Raw genomic sequence first — 7,385 nt, forward strand, 5'->3', positions numbered from 1 at the left:
AGCTGGGCCCCCAGAACCCCATTCATTAATTCGTTCATTCATCCATTCAATAATTTTTATTTATAAAATTTACGTGCCCAGAACCAGTCCAGACACCGTGGGAAACATGAAGAAATGTAAAACACAACTCGTCTCTCAAGTAACTCCCAGTCTACCTAGGAATCAACGCCTTTAAGTCTAGCATGAAAATCTGAGAGACAGGAGGGGTCTACGGCCTCCTGGCTCAACTCCCACCCAAGGCAAGAAGCGCCCCCGCCCCCAACCCGGTCTATTCCCAAAAGATCCAGCCTCTGCTGAAATCAACCTGGAGACAGGAAGCTCAGGGCCTGACCATGCAGGAGATCAGACCTTTTCTGTTCTTATTGTGAGAAAAAAAATCACTTCCTGACTTTAAGCTGAAATTCAGCTTCCTGCGACTTTTGCCCTCCTTGCATGTCCCCTGAGCCAGACAACTCCTCGCCATCCATCTCCAGGTGCTAATCCCTTCCCACAACACTCCTTTCGTGTAAGGTGTATAGGGGACATCACAAGACACGATATTGATTAATTTGCTAAATCTGTGCTTTCTGGGGTGTTCCATGGAACACTGGTTCCACAGAGCTTAAGTAAGTACGTGCTCAAACAAAATAAGTGCTCATCCGTTGTTCCGCTGAGAAATTCTAGGTAAAGCCAAGCCAACCGGTTTCCGTCACTGAAAGATACCACCTTGAAGCCTGTAAGAGAATCATGTGAGGCTGCAGTATGTCCCCAGATGTCTTGATGCCAGGACTGCACTCTGCTCATGGATCATTACCCAGAGACCAGTGTTCCTCAGAGAGCTCTTTGGGGGGAAAGTAAGTTTAAAAACAAGGAATCCAGACTGTGAGCACGTAGGCAAAGAAGACTGTTCTGAGTTGGATGGTGTAGCAAAAGCCATCACGTCCCGCCTGCCCCCACTTGGCACTTAACGTATCGGCGCCCATGGTGGCCTTGACTTCCGATTGCGAGCACTGCATATCTGCCTGAGAGCTTTCTGGCTACTGGATCCCACTGTGCCCATGAAGGCAGCAGCCTGGAATTCCTAGAAATCTAGCGACCCCCCCTCCCCGAGAGCAGCTGTCAAGCCATGACTGACAGCCCAGCTCCTCCACCCTCGGTTGGGATAACCGACTGCACGGTTCCTCGGGTGGTTCCTTTCCATTCCTGCCTCACTTCCCAGCTCCCCTGCTGTTTTTTCCGGCGATCTCCTTGCAAATAAACTATTTGCATTCAAATCCGGGCCCAGGCTCTGTCATCCTCACCGCTCCCCATCTGCACCAGACACACACGCCTCTCAAGTCTCTCCCTGCCTCAATTTCCCCATTTGTTTTTCCACAGCTTGGGGACTCAGTCTGGCCGGGCGGAAAAGGACTCCAGGCAAGGAGTCATGGGAAAGGAGGAGAGGGCTCTCTCAGGCACATAAATCACTCCGCAGCTGAGAGGCCTGGCGTTCCCAAGCCTGGAAGGTAATTCCCAGGGCTGAGAATAACTTGGCAAGCAACCCCCAAGTCAGGGCGGGACTCAGGGCCAAGCTTCTGGGTCGCTTTTCTCCATTTTTACTGTGGGTGTAACCTTGATCCCTCTGCAGAGGTAAACAATGGGGTCTGAATTACTTGGTTTGGAAAAGGAAGAGGCCCCAGGGAGGTAAACGCCACAGCAATAAATGCAGAGGAGAGACAGCTGTGCACAGCACGCCCGCTTCCCCTCCCCTAGCGCAAACCTGGGGCATCTCTAAAGGCGAAAAGGCATCACTCTTCTCTCCCTCTAGCATGGGCCAGACTTGCTGAAGCCACAAATCACCAAGAAATGTGCAGAAGAAAGTTCGCCATTTCTTGGAATGGAAATAATAATAAATAATAATAATCTGTTCCGTGTATTTAGCCAAGACATTTTCTCCAAGGAGCTTTGCGCTCAAATTTATTATAAGTCCCCAGGGTCTGAATTTTTTTAATTAAAAACTTTTTTACTGGGAAAACATACCAAAAGAAAAAAAATTAACCCCAGAAGTGAGTTATGTGGAGGCGATCACCATCCTGCATTTCTTCAGCATTTGTCTTTTTATTCTTCTCCCTGTGGATGGTTTCACCCTGATCAGTCCTGCAATGTGGATTGTCCATCGCATAAAAAATTAAGCATAAGTGCCTATACCGGACGCCCTGGAAGAGGGTGGGGAAAGGCGTGGAAATACATTGACCATTTCCTAAGTGCCAGGCGCATCCGACATACATTATATTCTTAATTCTCATTACAACCCCGGGACCTAGCGTTTAAGCGAGTGCTGTACGCCTGCTAAGGGCTTTCAATGAGTTACCACATTAAATCCTCACAAAGTCCTCTGGTGTGATTCTTTTAGTGTCCCCATGTTTCAGATGAGGACAATTGAGGCTTAGAGAAGGTAAAACATGAGGAAAAACTCGCACATGGAAACAGGAGGAAACCAGATCTGCCTGGTTCCGGGGCACTAGTTTTCCCTTGGGCGGGCGAGGTGGGGGGCAGAGATCGGCATCGTGCCTCAGGCTCTGCTGGAAGCCCTGTCGAGCCAAGGCTTCCAGTGCAGGTGAGTTATTAGGGATGCGCTCCCAGGAGAAAACAGTAAGGGCCGGCAGAGCAGAACGGGAAAGTGGAGGAAGCCAGGGAAACATGCCAACTCCAAGTCCCAGCCTCAGCCTGATCCCATGGGAGGACTCCGGGAGACAACTTACACCCCAGAGTTTGTCCTGCCTCCAGGGAATGGAGCTGGGGGGGGAGGGGTTTCCACACCAGTCACTGGCTGATGGGTGCCCCAGGGTGGAGGGGGAAAGGGGGACAGGAAACTTCTAGGTGCTTCCAGCTCTCCCTACCTCTGGGGAGGCCGCAGAGTCTAAGGGCAACCCTCTGAAAGCCCCGGCTGTTGGCAGCAGAGCCCCCTGAAGCTAGGGGCTGGTCCCTCAGGCCTGGCAAAAGGGATGGGAGCGAATCTGGGTGGGACACCAGCAATGCGCGCCGCGCTTGGTGACTTCGTTAAACGAGGAGCACCCGGACGGCCAGGACGTTCGCGTTCTTGGGCAGGAGACCCTCCTCCTGCCCCATATATGTGGCTGGGTGAAGAGCTTTGGGAGGGTACCATGACGTTCTGGGCGTAATTGTCAATAGCCTGCCCAGCCCACCCCAAGACGCAGACCACCCGGCCAAGGCTGAGGGGATGAGACATGGGCTGTGGGCCCAAGTTAGCCAACTCGTTACTGGAGAACAACCCATCAGATGTTCTCACTAAGGACTGGAGCTCGGAGGTGGCAGATCCTGCCAGGTCCTCTAGACTCCTGGCTTCGGCTTAACCGAGAAATAGACCCGAGGGCATGTGGCAGTCGGGAGTCAGGGGGCAAAGTCCCCGCGGGGCAGGCTGGGGCAGCCTCTGAGAGCACGCATGTCACTGCAGTGGCGTGGGTTCCAGCCCCGTGTCCGAGGAGCCCGGCTGCACTTTGGTCCCTGTGCCTTGACACTGACAGTGGTGGCCTGACAAAGAAGCCTGCTTTGCTGGTGGCAACCCTAGGGTCCTGCCTGAGGCAGACAGCCAAGAGCCCGAGTCACAGGTTTCCAACCAGAAAGCAGACAGATATAGCCGCTGCCGGGCCACGGCAGTGGCAGAGCAGAGGGTAGGGGTCCACAACCCCTGCCACCAGGGCTTTGGGCCTGGGGCTGCCCTGTGCCTCTCCCGGAGGCAACCCAGGACACGCCGAGCTCAGATGCAAGGGCTCACACACACTCACACACACAATCACGTACACACCCACACAATCATATACACTCACACTCTCACACATATGTATTTACACAGTCACACATATAATCACACACACACACATACAATCTCTCTCACCCGCCTCTCACACCTAGCCTGTCAAAGTACCAAAAAACCCATATGAAGGCACACATTCTGTGTTCTCTATTTATACATGTTGGTATTTGTCAATTTACTTCAATCAATGGAATGAAGCTTCTATTGCGGGACGTTTAGGTTTCCACTGCTTTGCTGTGGCAAACAAACAATGTTGAGTGAATAAAAGTAAGTTTCAATAGGATACGTACAGGATGCTACCACCTTTGTAAAATTTAAAAACATTCAAAACAATGGTGTATGTGGTTTAGGGATACGTACATACATAGTACACGTCTAAAACGTGCAGAAGATGACATGCCAGCCCCTGAGGGGAAGGAAGCAGAGAGGGAAGGAGAGATGGGGTTTTCCCTGTACATGACCCTTGAACAACACAGGGGTACAGGCGCTGACCCTTCTCTCAGTCGAAAATCCAGGTATAATTTATAGTCTGCCCTCCGTATCTGCGATCCCTCTATATCCACGGTTCCACATCTGCGGATTCAACCAACAAGGATGTTGTAGTACTATTGTATTTACTATTGAAAAAAAATCCACGTATAAGTGGACCCACGCAGTTCAAATCCATGATGTTCAAGGGTCAGCTGTATTTGGGAATTTGTATTTTTTAATATACGAAAGAGAGAAATGAAGGAATTGTGGCAAAATATTAAATTTGTCTAACCTCTGTGGCAGGTTCATGGGTGTTTCATATTACTTCCCATAATTTTCTGTGTTTGGAATGTTTCTTATTTTTAAATAATGTTTTAATAATTTTTAAAAGTTCACCTAAAACTGAATATCAACATACCCTATGACTCAGCAATTCTACTCTTAAGTATATACTCAGTGCAATGTGTTTATATGCTCACCCAGACATACACAAAGAACATTCATCCCAGCACAGTCTTACCATCCCTGCTTGGAAAACAAGCCCAATGCATTGTCATGGTCCGTTTCTTTTTTTTTTTTTTTCGTCCAGCTTTATCGAGGTATACTTGACAGATAAGATTTTATATATTTAAAGAGTACAACGTGGTGATTCGATATACATATACTTTGTGAAATGATTATCCAATCAGGTTAATTAACACATCCATCACCTCACACAGTTTTCTACTTTGCATGTGTGATGAGAAGGCTTAAAATCTACTCTCTTAACAAATTTCAAGTATACAATACAGTATTACTAGTGTATGGTCAGCATGCTGTACGTTCAGTCTCCAGAACTTATTCAGCTCATAGCTAAAGGCTTGTAACCCTTTGACCAGCATCTCCCCATTTTCCCCACCCCCTCACCCCCGGTAACCACCATTCTCTGTTTCTATGAATTCAACGTTTTTCTTAACTATTTCACATATAAACGAGATCATCCAGTATTTGTCTTTTTCTGTCTGACCTATTTCACTCAGTAAACATAGTGTCCTCCAGTTTCATCCACGTTGTTGCAAGTGGCAGGATTTCCCTCTTTCTCGTGACTGAATAACATTCGTGTGTGTGTGTGTGTGTGTGTGTGACACACACACGCATATAAGTATAGCTACCCCTGCTCTCTTTTGGTTTCTATTTGCATGGAATATCTTTTTCCATCCCTTCACTTTTAGCCCATGTGTGTGTTCTTAAAGTTGAATGGGTCTCTTGTAGGCATTTTTTAAAATCTATTCAGCCACTCTATGTCTTTTGATTAGAGAAATTAATCCATTTACACTTGAAATAATTATGGGTAGGTAAGGACCTCCTAATGCCTTCTTCTTAATTGTTTTCTGGTTGTTTTACAGTCCCTTTGTTCCTTTCTTCCCCTCTTACTATCTTCCTTTGTGAATTTGATACCTTTCTGTAGTGGTATGCTTTGATTCCCTTCTTTTTACCTTTTGTGTATCTACTGTAGGTCTTTGCTTTGAGGTTACCATGGGGATTACATAAAACATCTTACAGTTATAAAAGTCTATTGTAAGCTGATAACAACTTAACTCTGATTGCATACAAAAACTCTGCCCTTTTACTCTCCTCCCACATTTTTTGTTTTTGATGTCACACTTTACATCTTTTTATATGGTGTATCCATTAACAAATTGTAGCCAAAGTTATTTTTAATACTTCTGTCCTTTAACTTTTATAGTTCACTGATTAGCACACCGCCATATTACAATATTAGAGTACTCTGAATTTTCTTATATGCTTATTTTTAGCAGTGTATTTTATATTTTCATGTGTTTTCATGTTACTAAGTAGCATCCTTTCATTTCAGCTTGAATAACTCCTTTCAGCATCTCTTGTAAGTCAGGTCTAGTGGTGATGAACTTCCTCAGCTTTTGTTTGTCTAAGAAAATCTGTATCTTTCCTTCATTTCTAAGGAAGAGCTCTGCTGGGTAAAGTTTTCTTGGTTGGCAGTTTTTTTTTTCTTTCAGCACTTTGAATATATCACCCCATTCTATCCTGGCCTGCAAGGTTTCTCCTAAGTATGGCTAATAGCCTTACAGGGGTTCCCTTGAATGTGACACCTTCTGATCTCTGGCTGCTCTTCTCCCAGCTCCTCCCTGCCCCTTAGTAATGCAACTCACCTCGCATTCTCAATGAGGCAAAAATGAAGTGAGTTTCTGGGGCAGCATCCCACACTGCCAGGGAAGCCAGGCATTCACTCACATGTTCTCACTTCCTCTGTAGAAGAAAGCATGGGCCGAGGGGGTCTTTCTTGGTACTGAGATGTGCCACCTTGGGAGAGGGGTGATTCAAGTAAAATGAAACTGTTCCTTTTACCCTCTTCAATGCCTCTAATCTCAGAAACTTTTGCTCCAACAGTGTGCTGACTCCAAGACTTCCACAAAGGCAGTGTCATCTGTGAGAGAATGTCAAAAATCTGTGTTCTTTGAGTGGGGGGAATGGTAGAAAACTCCCATTCTACTATCCTGATGATATCACTCTCTAGGGTCTATTTCTTGATCCAGGTGTGGTTACGTGGGTATGTTTGGTTTGTGACAAGCCATCAAATGTATACTTATGATTTGTGCACTTTTCATCATTATCTTACATTTGAATAAAATCTACGTTCATTTTGTTTCCAATAGTGAAAGTTAAGGCACATTCAACATAATGCTCTATGCCTGAGCTATCACATGAAGGTCATTTTCGGCCATTAATTTCTCAGCTCAAATTCATCTATTGATCACCACTGTTGTAACACACTCAATGTCAGACATGAAATTATCGACCTGGAATAGCTCCTAAGTTGCTGCAGTAATAGGAGGTGGGTAGCATCCCTCCAGTGGAATGTCCATTTTCATTCAGACTCCATCAGAAAAGGACTCATCTCATCCCCGAAGGAAATTAAACTATCTCTCCCTGCTCTAGAGCAGTGGACTGATCACGGTTGGGAACCAAGTGCTCAGGTTAGAGGAGGGGGTGCCGGGAAGCTAAAGGAAAAAGCTGATCCACCCAGTCCTCAAGAGAACACACTTCCTTAGACATCATCCACAAATGCCTGGGTCTAGAGCGGCCTTTGAACATGGGCTGAAGC

The sequence above is a fragment of the Neophocaena asiaeorientalis genome, unplaced genomic scaffold (assembly GCF_003031525.2).
Source record: "Neophocaena asiaeorientalis asiaeorientalis breed wild unplaced genomic scaffold, Neophocaena_asiaeorientalis_V1.1 scaffold312, whole genome shotgun sequence".
In the NCBI taxonomy this organism is placed as follows: domain Eukaryota; kingdom Metazoa; phylum Chordata; class Mammalia; order Artiodactyla; family Phocoenidae; genus Neophocaena; species Neophocaena asiaeorientalis.